Raw genomic sequence first — 22926 nt, 5'->3', positions numbered from 1 at the left:
TTTTTTTGCATATTTAGTTATTTTTATTCCATTTTGGGATCTAGCCATCACTGACAAAGCCCACATTATCGCTCGTCCCTAATTGCCCTCGAGAAAGTGGTGGCGAGCCATCTTCTTGAAGCACTGCAGACCTTCTAGCATGAAGGGCTGAATGACCTACTCCTGCACCCAGCTTCTATGGTTTGATGTGAGTGCTCCCACATCAAATGGGTTCCTTTCCTACTTAAAAATGGGTTCAGTAAGCAGGTTGAAGAGTAAAAATCAACCTGATGAAAAATTTCTAAAATGCTGGGTGCAGGAAACATCACCCTCGCCGCGACATCACTGTGTTGCCTTGGTCTTCTTACTTTTGTTCTTTTTGTCTTTCTTCTTCCAGCCATCCATGTGTGCCCACAGCAGATTTGAGTACGCCATCTGAAACCGGTTATAAAATACGTCAAAGGTAAAATAAATTAATTAACAATTATTTAAAAGAAAAAAATGGGTGTAATAGGTGTAATACCACCTCACAACGAAGATTTTGTTTCCTGAACACTTAACGTATTTTATGGATTTTGAACTACTGATTATGGGGGAAGGAGTTCCAGGATGTAGACTCAGCGACCATGAAGAACTGATGATGTGTTTCCTGATCAGGACAGTTTGTGACCGGGTGCGAGTTGAATCTTCAGACCATAAGGCATAGTGACAGAAATAGGCTGTTCTGCCCATTGATGAAGAATAAATGAAGGAATAGATTTGATTCCAACCTCCTCGAATCAGACAGGAACATAAACGTTTCCATGTTAAAAGTTCATAAAACATATGGGCAGAAATAGGCTACTCAGGCCTTTGAGTCTGCCCCGCCATTCAATCATATAACTATTTCCATATGGAAACAGTCCATCTTGGCCCCTCTAGTCCACACCGATTTAAGTGATCTCCTCTAGTCCCACCTACCCGCTCCCTGCCCATAACCCTCCAATCCCCTCATATCCATACACCTATCCAACCTTCTCTTAAATGACAAAATTTACCCTGCTGCAATCATCTCTTCCAGAAGGTCATTCCACTCACCCTCCACTCTCTGAGTGAAGAAGCTCCTGCTCATGATATTTCTAAATTTTTGCCCTCTAACCCTTAACTCATGACCCCTCGTTCCAAACTCACCTACCCTCAAGGGGAAGAGCCTATTCACATCTACTCTATAAATCCCCCTCATAATTTTATATACCTCTATCAAATCCCCCCCAACCTTCTACGCTCCAATGAATAAAGACCCAGTCTACTCAATCTTTCTTTGTATTCTAGATACTGCAATCCAGGCAACATTTTAGTAAATCTTCTCTGCACCCTCTCTATCTTAGTGATATCCTTCCTATAATTTGGGGACCAGAACTGCACACAGTATTCCAAATTTGGCCTCACCAATGCCTTGAATAGTCTCAACATCACTTCCCAACTCCTATATTCTATGCTTTGATTTATAAAGGCCAGCATACCAAAAGCCTTCTTTACCACTCTATCCACTTTCAAAAATTATGAACCATTATTCCAAGATCTCTCCGTTCCTCTGCATTCCTCAATACCCTTCCCCTCACTGCATGTGTCCTGTTTTGATTATTCTTCCCAAAATAAAGTACTTCACACTTATCGATATTAACTCCATCTGCCATCTTTCAGCCCATTCTTTTAAGCAGTCCAAATTCTTCTGCAGTCCCTGAAAACCATCTTCACTATCCACAACTCGCCCTATTTTTGTATCTTCTGCATATTTACTAACCCAATTTACCACTCCACCATGAGATGATCTATTTTCCAACTCAGCCTGGCCTCCTCCCCATAACCTTTGATGCTCTGGCTAATCAAGAACCGAACAATCTCTGTCTTAAATACACCCAATGACCTGGCCTCCACAACTGCCAACAAACTCCACAGGTTCACCTCCTCTGTCTAAAAGTATTTCTCCACATTTCTGAATGCCATTCAATCTTGAAATTGTGCCTTCCTGGTAGGCGATTGTGCTTCCATGCATCCGCTGCCCTGGAACTTCTTGCTGGTAGAGTTCATGGATTTACTAGCACTGAAGCCCAAGTTAGTAACCATAGAGTGTCTCGTAAATACCCAGGTACTCCTTAACTTTAGATGAGGTTACATTCTGGAAAACCAATCGTAAGTCAAAAAAGAATACCGCACCTACTATATTTTATAAATTTGAATACCTTTATTCCACACTGAAGAAACCATTAATGTACACAGGTGAAAGCGCACTGGGCCTGAAGAATGTTTGAAGCATTGAACTAAAGTTAATTGTTGGATGGTGGGGATGCTGAAGCAATGAAATAATCAATTTCACTCATTCGTGTGATCGCTACAGCGGGTGTGAGCGCAGTTGAGTCAGCATCGTGAAAGTGTATGTTGTATGATACTCTCGTGCGATTCAGCCATCGGCCAGGATCGTGAGAGAGTAGTGATCCACTTATCACAAGAACGGGAACAGATCGGAATGCAAAATTGAAAATTTGGATTCAAAACATTGTAACTTCGAAAAATTGTAAATCAGACCATCGTAATTAGGGGAGCATCTGTAATATAAAACGGGATTTTCAAAGGCATGGGTTTCTGTGATTATATATTTATTGATGTTTTCAGTTTCCCTGTACCTCCTGAGTCTTGCTACAGTCCTCTGCTAAATCTGATGGAAACCCAACCAGAATTTCTTTAGCCAGAGGGTGGTAAATCTGTGAGATTTGTTGCCACAGGCAGTTGTGGAGGCCAGGACATTGAATATACTTAAGACAGAGACTGATAGGTTATTGATTAGCCAGCGAATCAAAGGTTATGGGGAGAAGGCCTGGGAATGGGGCTGAGTGGGAAAATGGATCAGCTCATGATTAAATGGGAGGGCAGGCTTAGTGGGATGAATAGGCTATATCTGCACCTTATGGTTTAAAAAGGCCAAGCTAAAAAGAACAATGTAAAACTGGGAATACTGTTTGGAAGACCTTACCACCCTATGCGTAGTCAATGGCCCATTGACTACACAACCAGTGCCAGGGTATGTCAGCAGAGTGGGAGGTGAATGACAGCTCCCGATTGTTCAGTTACTGTGGTAATCTTCCCTGTCAATCTGAATTTGGAGCTGTATTGGCAATCCCAGCCCCCCTTTGTTGTGGTCAGTGTCAACAGGGAATCATTGGGAAAGGTTGTGAGGGAGAAAGTAAAATCCCCTTTAAGAATTACAAGCTGATGCGTGCAAGCACAGGTCGATGGGAAAGTATCCGATTAAGGCTTTGGCTGCCTGTGGGCTGTATTCATGGCCAGCATTGTAACTGTTTATACAGCTGTGCTCAACAAAGTGAAGACGCAGCCAGAGATTGATACAACAGCCAAGCTCGCAAACTTCAAATACCTGTCGAATGATTAACACAAATAGTAAAGTGTTTTGCTCTTCATTGATCTAGCTGCCATCCATGAAGTGAATCAACATGAAAACCTTCTATAAAACAGTACAAAAAAAATGTAACCAATTCCTATTGCACTTGTAAAAGAATGAACGTGGGTAATATCAGAGACAATTTGAATCTTAATTGTTGGCTTACAGAGATGGAAAAAAATTAAGGGACTTGAGCAGAAATCAAGAATTTGTGCCCACTGAAAATCATCCATCTGACAAAGATCAGGTTGACAGATTTCAATTCATTTTCTATTCTTTATAGATACTGTTTTTTCTTGTGGATTCTCTCTAGTACTTTCTGGCATAGATTGTTCAAAATTAATGTTAGCCCAAACTTTCTGTTAAATTTCTGCATAGAAAACCCCTTCCTAACCTCTGTACTCTGTAACCCCTCCCTCCCAATCTAGTAGTTGAGCATAGCCTGGCACTCCCTCCCAATCCTATACCCACTCATAGCAGGGCACTCACTCCCAATCTAGTAGTTGAGCATAGCCTGGCACTCCCTCCCAATCCTGTTCGTACACATAGCCTGGTACTCCCTCCCAATCCCGTACTTATAGCCTGTCATGCCCTCCCACTCCAGTAGTTGGGCATAGCCTGGCACTCCCTCTCAATTCTGTACCTACTCATAGCCTGACACTACCTCCCAATCCTATACGTACACATAGCCTAGCATTCCCTCCCAATCCTGTACGCACACATAGCCTAGCACTCCCTCCCAATCCTGTACCTACGCATAGCCTGGCACTCCCTCCCTATCCAGTAGTTGGGCATAGCTTGGCACCCCCTCCCAATCCTGCACCTACGCATAGCCTGGTATTCCCTCCCAATCCTGTACCTGGACATTGCCTGCCCTTCCCAGTCCTATATCTTGGCATAGCCTGGCACTCATTCCAATCCTGTAGCCTGGCCTTCCAATCTGCTTCTTGGGCATAGCCTGGCACTCCCTCCCAATCCAGTAGTTGGGCATAGCTTGGCACCCCCTCCCAATTTTGCACCTACGCATAGCCTGGTATTCCCTCCCAATCCTGTACCTATGCATAGCCTAGTACTCCCTCCCAATCCTGTACCTGGACATTGCCTGCCCTTCCCAGTCCTATATCTTGGCATAGCCTGGCACTCATTCCAATCCTGTAGCCTGGCCTTCCAATCTGCTTCTTGGGCATAGCCTGGAACTCCCACCCAATCCTGTATCTGGACATTGTCTGGCATGCCTCCAAATCTTGTACTTGAGCATCTCCAGGCACTCCCTCCCAATCCTGTACCTACTCATAGCCTGGCACTCCCTCCCAATCCTGAACCTATGCATAGCCTGGCACTCCTCCCAGTCCTGAACCTATGCATAGCCTGGCACTCCTCCCAGTCCTGTATCTGGGCATAGCCTGGCCTTCCAATCCAGTACCTATGCATAGGCTTGGACTTCCCTTCTAATCTGGTACCTGAGCATAGCCTTGCACTCCCTCCCAATCTGGTACCTGGTTATAACCTGACACTACCTCCAAATCCTGTACTGACTGAATTTCCACACAGCTGATCACTGCTGTTAAAGTCACTGTGGCCTTAAACTGGACAGTTTAATTGGGAGAGGGTGAACATCTGCAGTTTCCTATCAGCAATGCTGTGATACCTGCTTGTTGATTCAGTGACAGATCTAAACTGGTGCAAATGAAACATGAAAATCTGCAGATGCTGAAATTGTAGTAAAAACACACGGAAATGCTGGAGGATCTCAGTGGGTCTTGCAATGTACATAAAGATATAAAGGTATTGTGGCAACCCACTTACCAGCAAGCAAACTGGCTCCCAAAATGTCAGACGTGCTGTGGAAAACGTGGGAAATTGACCTGCATCCCACATGGGTTCTTATCTGGGCTGATGACATTGCTGATGATGTCACTTCCTATCTATGTGACAGAAGCAGTGATGTATATAAGCCCAGCATGCAAGCCTGGAGGTATCAGTCTTACACTAGTCTCCACAGCATATACATTGACTTCCCAGTGTACACATCAACTCGACAACGTCTATAATAGCTCAGTATAGAATACTTCACTTACAGTATTAGCAAAAACCAGGCAGACACCTTAATTGAAGACAATAGATTAAGGGGGAAGGATAGAAGGTGGCAGAATCCTGATCCAACAGCCAGAAGGTGTTTATTGGATATGATGAGGAAAGGTGAGAATTGATTTTTGCTAAGTGAAAGGAAACAGAGCCAAAAGCGAAGGTGGTGGTGGGTGGGGGGTTTATACAATTCTCACCTTTCCTCCACCATTTCTATGTGCTTTTACTAACCCGTTGCAAGTTCAGTGAACGCATTCATTTCAAAGACGAGGAATGGCTGTGGGGACAAAGGTGCATTTCTGATCATGAGCCTTTTTAAAAAAAATGTAATTGTTAATTTCATTCTGTTACATCTTCTTTCAGCAGTAAAGTTGGTGAAATTTCAAGCCATTATTATTTGAAAATCACCTATTTGTATTAATTGTTAAGAAGCAAGATGCAATTGTCACTTCTATACCATTAGGATGAAGTTTCTTTTGTTGAGGTCAGACTTTAATACCCATCTTTATTTGCTCTTGAGGGGATAAGGTTGACTCAGCTTCTCCTAGCAATGAAGATATTACCATATTGTCATTGGAGAGGGAATTCCAGGATTGGAGAAGTTCAGCTGATCAAATAGTGTCCTTTAGATAGCAAAGGTAAAAATGCATAACCAACGTTTTGGACTTGAGGCCTTCATCAAGGTATGGAAGGGTGGGGTGGGGTGGGGGGAGGGCGACAAAGGCAGGAGGTGATAGGTGGAGAAGGGAGGGAGGGGATAGCAACAATCAGGGGCTGAGTGGGTGGAGGGGAAAGGGAGGGAGGAGAACTGGAAAAACTGGAAAGGGGGAAGGGAAAAAAGGCAAGCAGATTAGCAGAAACCAGAGAAGTCGACGTTAATGCCATCTGGCTGGAAAATGCCCAGAGGGAAAATAAGGTCTTGTTCCTCCAATCTGTGAGTGGTCTTGGTGGGATATTACATAAGGCCATGGACAGACGTGTGAGTATGGGAGTGAAATGGTTGGCTACTGGGAGGTCTCAGTTACTGTGGTGGAGGGAGCGAAGGTGCTCAGTGAAGCGATCTCCCAATCCTGCGGCCAGTCTCTCTGATGTAGAGAAGGTCACAAAGAGAGCACTGGATGCAGTAAATCAGTCCTGTTGATATACAAGTATGTTGCTTCACTTGAAAGATCTGTTTGGGGCCCTGGACCATGGTGATGGAAGAGGTGTGGGTGCAAGTGTTGCACCTCCTGTAGCCACAGGAGAAGGTGCCGGGGGAGGGGGGGTAAATAAGTAGGGAAGGATGAGTGCATGAGAGAATCACAGAGGGAGCAGTCCCTATGGAAGGCAGAGAGGGGAGGAGAAGGGAAAATGTGTCTTGTGGTAAGATACTGTAGTAAGTGCTAGAAATTTTGGTGGATAATGTGTTGGATGCAGAGGCTGGTGAGGTGGTAGGTAAGGATGAGGGGGATTCTATGTTTGTTGCGTCTGGAGGCAGAGAGGACAGGGCAGATGAATGGGAGATGGAGGAGATGCGGGTGAGAGCTGAGTTGATGGTGGTGGAGGGGAAGCCACATTTGTGTAAGACACAAAATGATGGAGAAACTCAGCTGATCAACCTGTACTGACAATAACCACACCGGCAGTGTGACTATAAGACAGCTTTAATAAACTCATATGTACACTAAGAGGTCTTGTTTCTCTGCAAGATAAACCTGGAAGGCGAGATTGTAGCTCTGGACTGCTTTATATACAAGGTCACCGGGATGACCCGTGGTGACCTAGTGGTGTAATTACATATCACCACACAACCATCCAGGTCAACCAGGATAGCATGTGATTTGGAGATGAAGGTGTGCCAGGAATCTGCTGTCTTTGCACCTTTTGATGGTAGAGGTCATGAGTTCAGGAGGTGCTCTTGGAATAGCCTGGATGAATAAATGCGAGGTGATGTAGCTGTGAGAGAGGGGATGAATCTTTAGAGTGCACTTTGCACAGCACACATCACATTGTTTCTCTTTGGCATTTGGGGCTGTAGCATAGATAAAAGCTGTCAAATGACTGGAGGGAGAACAAATACTTTTATTAGCTTTCAACAGTGGGTAGGGTTCACTGGTAGGCTTCAGAGGGATTCTGGGTTTAGGCAGGAAACCAGGGTTATGTATGGGTAAACAGGAGTGGAGCCAGGAGACGGGGCCAGTCATCAATACATCACTCACCCAGTGAATCCCAGTTCTCTACAGGGGGTAAAGAGGGGAAATGGATCAGGATTTGGAAGAAAACAAGAATAGAATTCAATACACTGATCGTATTGAATGGTGAAGTAAGCTCAATAGGAATGAATGGCCTTCTCCCGCTCCTATTTTCTATGAATCTGCTATCTGCTATCAATCTTATTCTTCAGGGAAGTGGGAACCATAATCAAGTTTACTCTCATCTGATTACACAAGTATAACCCAACGAACCAGAGTTCTCTAGTCCTCAGTGCCAAACATACAGATGCACAACCAGACATAACACACATAGAGACAGAACAAGTATTCAGATATGCAAACAAATAAATAAATATTGTTTTTTGTATATGAGAGTCTCAGAGGGTTAGTGTGAGGAGTTAATTTGGTCGTTCAGACTTCTCACTGCCCATGGGAAGAAGCTGTTCCTCAGCCTAGTGGTGCTGGCTCTGATCCTCCTGTATCTCTTTCCCGAGCATATGAAAGATGCTGTGTGCTGGGTGGAAGGGGTCCTCAACAATTTTGTGCACCCTCTTAGAACCACAGAACCATAGAACATTACAGCACAGAAACAGCCCACTTTGGCCCTTCTCGTCTGTGCCAAACCAGACAACGATCCTGGTAGTATTTGCTAATTACTGAAATCCATGGCCGGGAAGGGAGCATGAGAATGCTGAGTTCCTAATGGGCTAATCTGAATGTTCAGCGAATGGATCCATGCTGTCTGAGTAAAATTATGTGTACGTTGAGCTTTATAATGAACACGGTCCCACTTGTTCCACTAGTGTGGTGAAAATCCTGACGGATAGCAAGATCAAATGGCTCATTTATTTGTGGGGAAAGATTGGGCTTTGGGTTTAAGATCTGAACCAAACGATAGCCAGTCTCACAATAGGCACTTGGCCACTTCTGAGTCTGAGCTGAGTTTAAACATTCATGTTTCTGGGCCCAGATGTTTCTGACTCAGAGCTGAGATTATTAGTCACAGATCTAAGGCAGCTCCATAAATCCCTAAGGGAGCAGCAATGTTAATCAAGGAAAAGCCATGTGTGGTGTCTGGACAAGCTCCTATCAAACTGTGCACCACATTGCCCAGACAAAGGAACTGAACTGAGTTCATAATTTTACTCTGGTGCAGATATTCCCTCTTAGGCCTCCTTGCCTTCACTGCCACCCAGACTAACTTGCTTTCTCTTCTCACTTCTGTGGAAAGGTCCTTCAGCCTGAAACATTAACTCTCATTGTCCTTCACAAATGCCACCTGATCTGCTGTCTGATTCCAGCATTCTCTGTTTTTATTTCCCGTTTCCTCTCTGGGAGGGGTGACAGTGTTAATGTGGTCCCCATGCTCACAAGCCATAGAACTGGGATGGGCGTTGTTGCGCGTTTCTCTTCCTGGGAGTAAAACACGAAAGTCTGCAGACTGTGATTGAAGAATAAACACAATGCTGGAGCAACTCAGCAGGTCAAACAGTGTACTTGATGAAGGGCTCAAGTCTAAAATGTTGGTTATGTATCTTTATCTCCGCTATATAAAATACACTGCTACAAGATTTACTGTCAGAGTACATTCATGACATCACATACAACCCTGAGATTCCTTTTTCCTGGGGGGGCGGGGCAGCAGAATTACCACAAATTGGTAGTGCAAAAAAATAAACTGTACACAGCATGAACATGCAAACAATGAAAAGAACTGTAAACAGATACTGAATGTAAACAAACTGACTGATTTTCTTTGCTCTCCCTTAATTGTACAATAAAGTGCACAAGTAAGAGTTTTTAAATGAGTCCCTGATTGCGTTTGTGGTTGAGGAGTCTGATGGTGGAGCTGTTCTTGAACCTGGTGGTGTGAGTTTTGTGGCACCTGTACCTCGTTCCTGGTGGCAGCAGTGAGAACAGAGCATGTGCTGGGTGGTGAGGGTCTTTGATGATTGCTGGGCCATGATGCAGCTGGTCAACCCACTTGCCACCACACATCTGTAGAAGTTTGTCAGGTTTTCTGGTGTCATATCAAGCCTCCAAAAAACCCTGAGGAAGTAGGAGCATTGACATGCTTTCTTCACAATGCCATTGGTGTGTTGGGTCCAGGATTGATCCTCTGAGATATTGACTCCTTAGAACCTGAATGTGCTCACCCTCTCTACCTCTGATCCCCCCAATGATCACGGGATTGTATACCTCTGGCTTTCCTTTCCTGAAGTCAACAATTAGCTCCTTAGTTTTGGTGACATTGATTGCACCATTCAGCCAAGTCTTCAATATCCATCTTATATGCTCATTCATTCCCTTCCTTTATACAACCCACTACCGTGGTATCGTTGGCAAATTTGTAGATGGTGTTATTGTCGCACCAAGCTACACAGTCATAGGTGTAAAGTGAGTAGAGCGGAGACGAAGAACTGCTGATTGATGTAATGTAGCCACAGGGAGGGGCAAAGACTAAGGATTGGGATCAGCATGTCTCGACAGCTCTCGAAGCATTGTTCACAATTATCAAACAATAATCAGTAGACGTCAGGCAGCAGTAGTGAGATAGAGGGTAGTATGTATATGATCAGAGCTATCTGAGGAAGCTGTAGATGTAGGTACAGTTGTAATACTTAAAAGACATTCAGAGAGGATTTGGATAGGGAAGATATGGACCTAATGAAGGCAAATAGAGTCAGGTTGGATGGATAACCTAGTTGGCATGGAGAGATGAGCCGAAGGGTCTGTTTGCATGTGTATAGCTCAATTCAAATATAAAGGTGAAAGTTTGCATTTGTGTAGCAGAGTTGTGGGGGGATTAGCAATTTTGAGGAATGCTCGTTCAGCAGTAGGGGGAAGGGGTGCTAGCAGGAACCTGTCATGGGGAGGGGGGAAAGGTAGCTGGTAGGGACCTACTTGTTGACGGGGGTGGGGGGATGGTTGCTGGCAGGGACATACCTGCATACCTGTTGACCGGGGTGTGGGGGAATGCTGACAGGGACCTACCCGTCATTAATGCCAGCCGCCTCCCTGATGTGGGGCAGAGGATGCTCTTTTTATTGCGTCGTGCCACTAGACGCGACCAGGGGCAGGTAGAGAGTCACTATCATTCGTCAACCTAGACACTACTGACACAGGTGGGAGTTGGGTGAATTTGACGGCCAGGTATGGGGGGGGGGGCACAGTACCTTGTTTGGGGAGCACAGCACCCATTTGGAGGGTAATTCCCATAGATGCCCCCCTCAGCACAGACCCTGTGGTGTAGCATCTTTGACAATCTCACATAATCACCAAAGCAGGAAACACGGTAGCCTCGTTTTTAGGGTCATATATAGATGGTATGGGCTCTGATGACTCCCACTGTCTCACCCAACTTTGCACAGGAAGATTTCTCGCCAGCAATGTCAGAAATGACCAGTTGATCAGTTTAAGTGATGCCGGCTGGAACCCTGGAAGGAATTTGATGGTGTCAAGAGAGCTCTCTGGTCCACCTTTCAAGGGAAAGTATTGCCTTGAAGTAAACCTAGTGAGGTCACCACTGGTGTAGGCCATCCCTCCGATTCATTGCACAGGATCTGGTTTTATATTAAGGAAAATAATGTTGGCACAAACATATTAAAGCTACGTTTTCATGGAGGTCACGAATAAACAAATACAGTGTAGTTTTCACAGTCCTTGAACTGGGAGAGAGGGATCATAGACTGTTCTATCTTGATAACATTAATTATCAAATTCTTTTCAAATAGACAAGTTACTAGTTAAAAATCTATATTTTGTCAGCATTTTATCACATGAAGAGTTTTGAACTTGGTGAACTGTGTTATCTTGGCAAATGGTATAACTCAGCAGGGTGACCCATAACTTCTTAACCCTTCCCAGCTAGACATTGGGAGAGTCTAGAATGAAGAGGAGCTGCTGCAATCTGTCTGGGGCTTTAATGTTGACCCTCAAGCAATAATTGGCAGCTAATTTGTTATTGGCTCAGCAGTGATATTCTTCTTCAAATTTCTTGTACAAAAGAAGCAAAAGGGGCATGATCTCTGTGGTAAAATAAAAGTAAAATGATGGGATAGCTGCTTTTAACTGTGAACTGCTAGCAAGAGCTTTCCTTGAGTCACGGAGACATAGAGATACAACACAAAAACAGACCCTTCAGTCCATTAGGGCCACGCCAACAATCACAACCCTTTGACACTCACTTTACATTAATCCACTATTTATTGCAAGGCCTCAGAATGGGAGGCCTAGAGGTTAGGGCAATGCTATTGCTGTGATAGCGACCCGGGTTCGAATCCACCATTATCTGTATGTAGGTTCGCCCCATGACTGAGTGGGTTTCCTCTGGTTGCTCCAGTTTCCTCCCACCCTCCAAAAAAAATGTACGGTTTTTGTAGTTTAATTGGAGTGTTTGGCTGGCATGGGCTTGTGGACTGGAAGAGCCTGTTACTTTGCTGTGTCTCTAAATTTAAAAAAAATTCAGACAAGAAACAACATTCCAATGAACTTAACCATCATTCTAATACTTCCATTAACACAGAGTGCTGGGAGGATACATAGAAACATAGAAACATAGAAGATAGGAGCAGGAGTAGGTCGACCCTTCGAGCCTGCTCCGCCATTCAACAAGATCATGGCTGATCTTAAAGTTCAGTACCCCGTCCCCGCCTTCTCTCCGTAACCTTTAATACCTTTATACTGAAGAAATAGATCTAATTCCCTCTTAAATATATTTAATGAACCTGCCTCTACTGCCCTCTGTGGCAATGAATTCCACAGATTCACCACCCTCTAGGTATAGAAATTCCTCCTCATCGCGGTCCTAAATGGTTTGCCTATTATCCTCAAACCATGGCCCCGGGTTCTGGATTTTCCCACCATTGGAAACATCCCATCTGCATCCATTCTGTCCAGTCCTGCCAGAATTTTATATGTCTATGAGATCCCCTCTCAACCTTCTAAACTCCAGCGAGTACAATCCCAATTTGCGCAATCTTTCCTCCTAAGTTATTCCTGCCATTCCAGGTATCAGCCTGGTGAATCGCCTCTGCACTCCCTCCATTGCAAGAACATCCTTCCTTAGATAAGGTGACCAAAACTGCACACAATACTCCAGGTGGGGTCTCACCAAGGCCCTGTACAGCTGCAGTAAGGTATCCTTGTTTCTAGACTCAAACCCTCTTGATATGAAGGCCAACATACCATTTTCCTTTTTAACCGCCTGCTGTACCTGCATGCTCGCCTTCAGAGACTGGTGTACAAGTACCCCTAGGTCTCTCTGCACTTCCCCATCTCTTAATCTATTGCCATTCAAATAGTAATCTGCCCTCCGGTTTGTATTACCAAAGTGGATAACCTCACATTTATCCACATTGTAGTGCGTTTGCCATGGATCTGCCCAGTCCCTCAATTTATCCAAATCACACTGGAGCTTCCTGACCCCCTCTTCCGTGCACACAACCCCTCCTAGCTTCGTGTCATCTGCAAATTTGGAGATATTACATCCAATCCCCTCATCCAGATCATTAATGTAAATTGTGAACAGCTGGGGTCCCAGTACAGATCCCTGTGGCACCCCACTGGTCACCGCCTGCCACTCAGAAAACGAGCCATTTATCCAAACTCTCTGTCTTCTACCTGCCAGCCAGTTCTCAATCCACATCAATACTTTGGCCCCAATCCCATGAGCCTTGATTTTGGAAGCCAGTCGTTTATGCGGGACCTTAACAAAGGCCTTTTGGAAGTCCAGGTACGCCACATCCACTGGTTCTCCCCCATCTATTTTACCTGTCACCATCTCAAAGAATTCCAATAGATTTGTCAAGCACGATTTACCTTTTGTAAATCCATGTTGACTCCGTCCGATCTCTTCTCTGCTAGTCATATGCTCCGCTATTACATCCTTAATAATGGATTCCATCATTTTGCCCACTACTGATGTAAGGCTCACAGGCCGATAATTCCCTGCTTTTCCTCTACCCCCCTTTTTAAATAGTGGGGTAACATTAGCTACCCTCCAATCCATGGGTACTGATCCTGAGTCTATCAAGTTCTGGAAAATAATTCTTAAAGCATCTGCTATCTGAATGGCCACTTCCTTGAGTACCCTAGGATGTAGATTATCAGGCCCTTGGGATTTATCTGCCTTCAATCCCATCAATTTCCCCAAGACCATGTCCTTAGAGATACTGATTTATTTCAGTTCCTCCCTTGCATTAGTCTCTATGTTTCCCAACATCCTTGGGAGGTTATTTGTATCCTCTCTTGTGAAAACAGAACTAAAGTCAGAATTTAATTGGTCTGCCATTTCCTTATTCCCCATGATATATTCCCCTGATTCCAACTGCAAGGGATCTACTCTGGATTTCACCAATCTTTTCCTCTTGACATATTTATAAAAACTTTTGCAGTCGGTTTTTATATTTGCTGCAAGCTTACTTTCGTAATTTATTTTTGCTCTCTTGATTAATCCCTTTGTCCCCCTTTGGTGCATCTTGAACTGCTCCCAGTCTTCGGTTGTGGTACTTTTTTTGGCCAATTGATATGCTTTCTCTTTGGACCTAATGCTGTCTCTAATTTCCCTTGTTATCCACGGTTGAGTCACCTTTTTTGGTTTATTTTTATGCCAAACCGGTATAAACGATTTTTGCAATTTCTCCATTAGATCTGTGAATGCTTTCCATTGTCTATCCACAGTCAACTCCCCCATAAACACCACCCAATCAATCTTACTCAACTCCCGTCTCATACCATCATAATTCCCTTTATTTAAATTCAGGACCTTAGTCTCGGTTTTAATTTCATCACTCTCCATGTCGAGTGAGAATTCGATCATATTGTGATCGCTCCTACCCAAAGGGCCTCGAACAACAAGATTGTTGATTAGCCCCTTATCATTGCATAATACCCAATCTAAAATGGCCTGCTCCCGAGTTGGTTCCTCGACATATTGGTCTAGATAACCGTCCTATAAACATTCAAGGAATTCCTCCTCCTCAGTATTTTTACTAATTTGGCTAGTCCAATCTATATGTAAATTAAAGTCTCCCATGATGACAGCTGTTCCCTGATTGCACGCTTTTCTAATATCTCTTTTAATGCCTTCCCTCACCTCTACACTACTATTTGGAGGCCTATATACCACCCCCACTAACGTTTTCCGCCCCTTGCTATTCCTCAGTTCTACCCATATAGATTCCGCATCTTCCGAGTTGATATCCTTTCTGTCAATCGTGTCGGTCCCTTCTCTCACCATCAATACTACCCCACCCCCTTTGCTTTCTTGCCGATCCCTCCTAAATATTGTATACCCCGGGATGTTAAGTTCCCAGGCTTGCCCACCCTGTAGCCATGTTTCTGTAATCCCAATCAAATAATATTTGTTTATCTCAATTTCCACAGCTAATTCATCTACCCTGTTCCGAATGCTTCTTACATTAAGATATAAAGCCTTCAGATTTGCTTTTTTCACCCTCCTTGCTCTTTCTGATTTTTTACTTTCGCTGCCTAACCTAACTTTTCCTGTTTTATCTTTTCTGTCCTTTGCCCTATCATACAGGTTCCCATACCCCCTGCCAAATTAGTTTAAATCGCACCCGACGGCTGTACCAAACCTAGGTGCCAATATATTGATCCCTTTTGGGTTTAGGTGTAACCCATCCTTCTTGTAGAGGTCATGCCTTCCCCAAAAGAGATCCCAATGATCCAAGAAGCCAAAACCCTGTCCTTTACACCAGCCCCTCAGCCACACATTCATTTTTCTTAACCTTCCATTTTTGTCCTCAGTTGCACTTGGCACAGGTAGCAAACCAGTGATCACCACCCTGGCAGTCCTATTTCTTAGTTTCTGTCCTAGCTCTCTGTGATCCTTTTTCAGTACTTCCTCCTTTTTAATCTATGTCATTGGTACCCACATGTACCAAGATATCAGGCTGTTCGCCTTCCTCTTTTAGAATACCCTGGACCCGATTTGAGATATCCCGCACCCTTGCACCAGGGAGGCAGCACACCATGCGGGCATACCTATCTTGCTCACAGAATCTCCTGTCTGTATTTCTGACAATGGAGTCCCCAATGACCATTGCATTCCTCTTTACCTTTTGGTCCACCATGCCAGGCTCAGTGCCAGCGACCTGGTCACTGCTGCCAGCTTCTGTCAGGCCATCTCCCTCAACAGCATCCAACAAAATATACCTGTTACTGAGAGGGATTTTCACAGGTGTGCTCTCCATTTTCCTGGTATTTTTCTTCCCTCCCCTGACAGTTACCCACTTACCTGACACATCTGGTCTTGGGGTAACTATGTCCCTGAAAGTTGAATCTATCAACTCCTCACTCTCCCTTACCAGCCGTAGGTCCTCAAGTTGCAGCTCCAGTTCCCCAACTCGGTCCTTAAGGAACTGCATCTTGGTGCACCTGACGCAGATGTGGCTATTTGGGAGGGTGGGACTCACCTATGGTTCCCACATCTGACATCCAGTACAAAGCACTAACCCCATAGGCATGACTGAGCTAAAATAATGCCACTTACCTTTCTCCTCGCCTGCTTTTGCCTCTCCCTTTCAGCCAATGTTCAATCCATTTGACTATCTTAAAATTTATACCTAAAGACTGCACCTTCCTAACTAACCTTCCTAACTAACGCCAACAAATGGCGAGGTACTCTTCATCAACACCTAGAGCAAGGCGAGAGAGTAATCTTGAGTCAGTTTAAAGAGTGGAGAGCTAAACGGAGAGCACTGCAGACAGTGGACAACAATTGAATGATGCCCTACAACATGCAGCAACTGTGGGAGAGCTTGCTATTCTAGGATCAGCCTCAATAGCCACAGTCGATGCTGCTCAACAAAGGAGTGCCTACCACAGATGGAGTACCCGTGATCGAGCACCACACACACACACACACACACACACACACACACACACACACACACACACACACACACACACACACACACACACACACACACACACACACACACACACACACACACACACACACACACACACACACAATTGAACATCATACCCTTCCATGTTCTGAGTATAAACACAACACGAATCCAGAGCTAGCACATTCACAATTTCAGAATCAGGATTGTCTGGAGGATAGAGTTTATTCAGTCACATCTGGACTTCATACAGTTTTTATCACACAAATTCAGGGTTAGTAAAGCCTCTTGCACTGAAGCTAAGTGCGAAAGCAATGTAACACGTAAAATGATGCAGCTGTCCAATGTGACGATGGCTCCATTCCGAGCACAGGGTGATACTGTCAATGTTTCTTCATCATCCTGCTGTGCCCTTGAATTGCTTGAATATGAAGGAAAGTCATGAATACAAATTCCATGAATGAATGAGAAACTGGAGGAACTCAACAAAGCATTGACTGGCCACAGCTGCCTGACTCATCTTCACTCAATATTCCAGTCTCTCTCTCGTAAGGTGGACAAAATAACGAGAAGAATAGATCGGGTGAACGCAAAAAGTCTTTTGCCCAGAGTAGGAAAACTGGTAATCAGGAACCGGAGGGATAATTTTTTTACATAGAGGGTGGAGCGGGCTGCTGGAGGAGGTTGTTGACGCAGTTATTATTGCAATGTTTAAGAAAAAATGGACAGATACATAGATAGCATGGGTTTAGAGCAGTGGTTCTCAACCTTTTTTTTTCCACTCACTTACCAACTTCCCTTCCTAACCACGGAGCATCTATGGCATAAGATGCCATCGGTGCTCTGTGGTTAGTAAAGGATTGTTTAAGGTGGTATGTGAGTGGAAAAAAAAGGTTGAGAATCACTGGTTTAGAGGAATATGAGCCAAATGCAGGTAGGTGGGTCTGTATGGATGGGAAATTTTGGTCAGCATGGCCCTATCTGTGGTTCCTGTGTTTCTCCAATACTAATTCATTTTTGGGTGCACCTGGCCCACAGAGGGTCCAGCTCCACAATTATAATTTTACAGAAAATATTTATTAATAGAAGTTTTATGTTTCCTTAACCAAATAAACTCAAAGTGCCAATCAAAACACATTTGAAACTAAAACTGTGTCATAACCATTTTAAGGAAGTTGAACCTGAGTTCTGAATTACAATTTATGGCTATCTGGATGTTCTCTTGAGTGAAATAACAGGTAAGGCTCAATTGACATCTAAGTAGTAGAAAGTTGCTCTCAGATCTAAATAGAATACATTTTTGGAAGCTCAGGGGAATCAACAAGAGGGAAAAGAGATAGGGCCCTATAATTGATTTATTGCAATGGAAAATAATTTGGAAAAGAAAAGCAGTCTGGCAGAATTTGAAGATTTGCAATACTATATTACAGTGGTTCTCAACCCTTTTCTTCCCCACTCACAAACCATCTTAAGTAATTCCACAGAGCACCTATAAAATAACATGGGTATTTCTGGTTAGTAAGGGATTACTTAAGGTGGTTTGTGGAAAAAAATGGCTGAGAACTACTGCTACAATATATCTCTCTCACTTGTATAAATCAAATTATGTGATGAAGAGAGATACTGAAGATTTCATGAATACACGGAGTAGATTGCAATAGATCTTGCACAATTTTCGGATCATCTCTAAAGGCTACGACCCTGTTTTGCTTTGCATTTTCAACCAAGGAAAAGCTCTGATTAAAGGGAGAATAGTTCAAATTATGCTGTTTTCTTGCCTTTAAAATAATATTTTGTCTGATTTGATCATTCAAGGGATTCAGTAATCAGTGGTGAGATTTATTGCCCTCTCTAATTACTCCTGAGAAGGTGAGGGTGATCCACCTTCCCGAAGATTGACAGTCCTTCAATTGATGTTACTGTCTATAACATTGTTAGGGAGAGATGTCCAGGAGTTAGATCATAAAGGAACAATCACAATATATTCAAAGTCAAATATATAAGCCAACTTAATGGTGGTGAAATTAAAAGCAGAAGATGCTGGATGCAGGAAATATACGAGCCTTTGTCTCAACATCACCCTGCTCCACCATATATGACTTACCTACCTCTACATGACCCCTCTTTTTCTCTTCTCTCTCTCTCTTGTCTTGCACCTGCCAATCAACTGCCTCTGTCACCCTTCACCCCTCCCTGGTTCACCAATGCCCTACTGGTCCCCTATTTAACTCCTCCCATCCTGACCTCATCATTCTGGCCCCTCCACACTCTCAGACTCAATGGAGAGTGCAGACCTGAAACACCAAAAATCCATTCCCTCCCACTGATGGTGCGCGACCTGCTGAGTTCCTCCAGCAGGTTCCTGTTCCACATTCTGGAAACACTTGCCATGTCGGGCAGCATCTGCGCAAAGAGAAATAGAAGTTTGGGCCCAGAAAAACTGAACTGGGAAAGAGAGGAAACAAGTTAGTTGAGGTGGCAGAGAAAAGGGTGAGGGAGGGATATGAGTTAAACAAAGGGGATCACTTTGAAAGATCTGACTGCTGGAGTTGGTGGTGCTCTAAATCTGGTGCCCTTCTCGTCTATGTAGCAAAGTTCTTGTTTGTGGGAGGTGCTGCTAGAATGGTTGAGGCCAGTGACTAGTACATGCTGGAATCGCTGAATAACTTTTGGGGTGGTTGGAGGGGTAACAATCACATGGACAGCTCTGCCTTGAATAATGTGGGACAACTTGAGGTGCAATCATTCAGGTAAATTGGAGAGTATTCCAGACACTGTTTTGTGCCGTGCTAAGAAGGTTTATGGGGAGCCAGGAGGAAACTTACTTGGCATCTGAGGAGCTCTTGTGGTTAATGGTATGTGGTAACTCTCAGACTTCTTGCTTTGGTGACACGAAAAATATCACATTCTTAACTCTTGTCAATTAATATTTTTAGCTGTGATGGTTCTTACTGCAGCTGTATAATTTTTCATAATAAATGCCTTCAAAAGGCAGTTAAGGTCTTTCAGTCAATTGATCTTGTGAAGTTACATAAACATCCACTTTCACAACATTGACAAGAGATGGAGGGTTATCTCTGAGACTCAGACATAGAAAGTTTGTAGCTGAATGCTTATCAGGTAAAGTGTTTGCCTTTGAGAGAGTGTTTTGGGTTTCTACTGATTCATGCAGTCCTGCTTCCTAATTTGACTCCTGTACAGTCTGCTATCTTAATTTTGCCTCATGATCTGGATTGGCCCCCACCAATGGAAATAGTATCTTCCTGGCAAACCTTCCCAACCTGCCTTTAGAAAACCACAAACCCTCGGTCCTGGCGATAGTGAACAGAGGACTGAAGAGAATGGTATTTATTTTACTATAGAAAATTGCCAAAGAAAATATATGCTGATAAATTGCCACAAGATTTAGTTATAGTGTTTACACTTCAAGTAGACCAAGTCAGGAAATATTGAAACCAAGCTTTTTGGCACAGATTAATTCCAGCAATTGATTTGAAATTATATTGTGCAATTTCATTCCAAGTATATGCTCAGATAGCTCTTAAAAATTCATTCCCTCCCACTGATGGTGCTCGACCTGCTGAGTTCCTCCAGCAGGTTCCTGTTCCACATGCTGGAAACAGTCGCCATGTTGGGCAGCATCTGCGCAAAGAGAAATAGTTAGAAGTTTGGGCCCAGAAAAACTGAACTGGCAAAGAGAGGAAAGAAGTTAGTTGAGGTGGCAGAGAAAAGGGTGAGGGAGGGATATGAGTGAAACAATTAGATCACTTAGAAGGATCAACTGCTGGTGCTTCAATCATATCGTCTTCTCCCTCAAATTCTCCTCAATTTTTTTCCCTCCTTTTTCTCTAACTCTCTCTCTCACCTGCTGTCTCGCATTCCTCTCATCCTCCGTTTTTGCCCGTGCTCCCATGGATTCCTTTATCCTTTCTTTCCCATTTCCTTCATCCATAAATGAAGCATTGTGAACATGAGTTTACCTTTGCTAAGTATTGGCTCTTTCTCTCTTGACCTTTATGATGACTTCAATGTTAAATTCACATAGGGCAGTGGTATAAATAAATCCACGTTTTAGATGGTATCAGGAAAATCAGTGAAAGATCCAATTGCTAGGCAATTATTTTAATCACCTCATTATGGTAAAGGATTCTTAAATGAGGATTAGATGCCAGCTTGGTTGTATTGTTGTTTTTGACTCCTTTCACAGAGCAATGCAGAATTAGTCTCAGTATGAGTGGCACTTGGTATGCATTAGTGACTAAAAAAGGTAGATTACATTTCTGTTCGCAGCAGTTTTAAAAATTAGCATTGAGTTTCCAATTACACATTGTATCAACAGAATAGAACCATTTTCACCATTTCGGGAAGAATAATCAAAACAGGACAAATGCAGTGGTGGTGGGGGGGGGGGGGGGGGTGGGGGAGGGGGATGGCATTGAAGATGCAAATGAACAGAGAGATCTTAGAATAATAGTTCATCGTTCTTTAAAAGTGGATTCTCATATGGATAGAGTGGTAAAGAAGGCTTTTAGTATGCTGGCCTTTATAAATCAAAGCATAGAATACAGGAGTTGGGAAGTGATGCTGAGGCTATTCAAGGCGTTGGTGAGGCCAAATTTGGAATACTGTGTGCAGTTCTGGTCCCCAAATTATAGGAAGGATATCAATAAGGTAGAGAGGGTGCAGAGATTTACTAAAATGTTGCCTGGATTGCAGTATCTAGAATACAAATAAAGATTGATTAGACTGGGTCTTTATTCATTAGAGAGTAGAAGGTTGAGGGGGGGGGGGGATTTGATAGAGGTATTTAAAATTATGAGGGCGATTGATAGAGTAGATGTGAATAGGCTCTTCCCCTTGAGGATAGGTGAGTTTGGAATGTGGGGTCATAAGTTAAGGGTTAGGGGGCAAAAGTTTAGAAGTAACATGACAGGGGGCTTCTTCACTCAGAGAGTGGTGGTTGAGTGGAATGACCTTCCAGAAGAGGTGGTTGCGGCAAGGTGGAAGGAGGAGGGACAAGGTGGTCATTGGGGACTCCATCATCAGGGGAACAGACAAAAGGTTCTGCCCACCTGACAAGTATTCCCGTATGGTATGTTGCCTTCCAGGAGCCAGAGTGTGGGATATCTCAGACAGGGTTCATGGTATTCTGAGAGGAGTGTGTGAGCAGCTGGATGTTCTGGTACAAATTGAGGGAGGAGATCCTGAGATCCTGAAGAGGGAGTACCATAAGCTAGGACGGAGATTAAAAATACCTCCAGGGTCATAATCTCAGGGTTGCTACCTGAGCAGCAAAAATGAAAAAATTAGAAAGTTAAATATATGGCTGGAGGAATGGTGCAGGGTGCAAGGTTTCAGGTTCATGGACCATTGGGATTTCTTCTGGGGGAGACAAGACCTTTACAGGAAGATTGAGTTGCACCTGAATCCAAAGGGGGTCAATATATTTGCAATAAGGTTTAATAATGCTGTTGGATATGTTTTAAACTGAATTGGCAGGGGAGGGGAACCAGACTGATAGGGAAATGGATAGGAAGGAGAACATAGGGGTAGTTCCGATAGACTGTGAAATCTCAAAGCCGGAGGGAGCAAAGAAGGATAGGAGAGTTTCAGAGAGGGTGTCAGGCAGCAAATTGGAGAGAGCAGGGTGGTACAGTTTCAAGGTATTGTATATGAATGCAGGGAGTATAAGGAATAAAATGGATGAGCTTGAGATACAAATGAACATTGGAGGATATTATGTTATCGGAGTAATGGAGACATGGCTGCAGGAGGGACAGGATTGGGAAATTAATGTTCCAGGGTATACATCCTATTGAAAAGACAGAAAGTTAGGTAGAGAAGATGGGGTGGCTCTGTTCATGAAGAATGAAATTCAGGCGATGGAAAAGAAAGACATTGAATCAGGTGGAGTAGAGTCTGTTTGGATAGAGTTGAGAAATTGCAAAGGCAAAAGAACCATAATGGGGGTCAGATGTGGGAATCAGTATAAATAAAGAACTAAGAATGGCATGTCAGAGTGGGAGTGATACAGTAGTTATGGGTGACTTCAACTTGCAAATGGACTGGGAAAATCAAGTAGGTGTGGGAAAACTAGAGAGTGAGTTTATAGAATGTCTCTGAGATACATTCTTGGAGTAGCTTGTGATGGAACCTACCAGGGGGAAGTCAATTCTGGACTTGATATTGTGCAATGACGTGGAGTTAATAAGGGACCTTGCGGTAGGGGAGCCATTAGGTAATAGTGACCATAATATGATTACTTTTAATCTGCAAATGGAAAGGGAGAAGAAAAGGAACTCATAAACATTAGTGTTACAGCTGAATAAGGGTGACTATACAGCTATGAGGGAGGAGC

General features: G+C 43.7%; 1 long non-coding RNA gene across 1 annotated transcript; it reads right to left on the bottom strand.

Annotated features, from left to right (window-relative positions):
* LOC138762822 (uncharacterized) lies at positions 1–18691 on the bottom strand. Its single transcript, XR_011357180.1, has 3 exons — positions 18677–18691; positions 5222–5340; positions 1–414 (listed from the first exon to the last, which is right to left on the bottom strand). It is a non-coding gene; the product is annotated as an uncharacterized lncRNA (long non-coding RNA).
* Between the last annotated feature and the right edge of the window lie 4235 nt (positions 18692–22926).

The sequence above is a fragment of the Narcine bancroftii genome, chromosome 5 (assembly GCF_036971445.1).
Source record: "Narcine bancroftii isolate sNarBan1 chromosome 5, sNarBan1.hap1, whole genome shotgun sequence".
NCBI lineage: Eukaryota > Metazoa > Chordata > Chondrichthyes > Torpediniformes > Narcinidae > Narcine > Narcine bancroftii.
The sequence above is the reverse complement of the archived record's forward strand: the minus strand, read 5'-3'. Positions and strand labels throughout refer to the sequence as shown.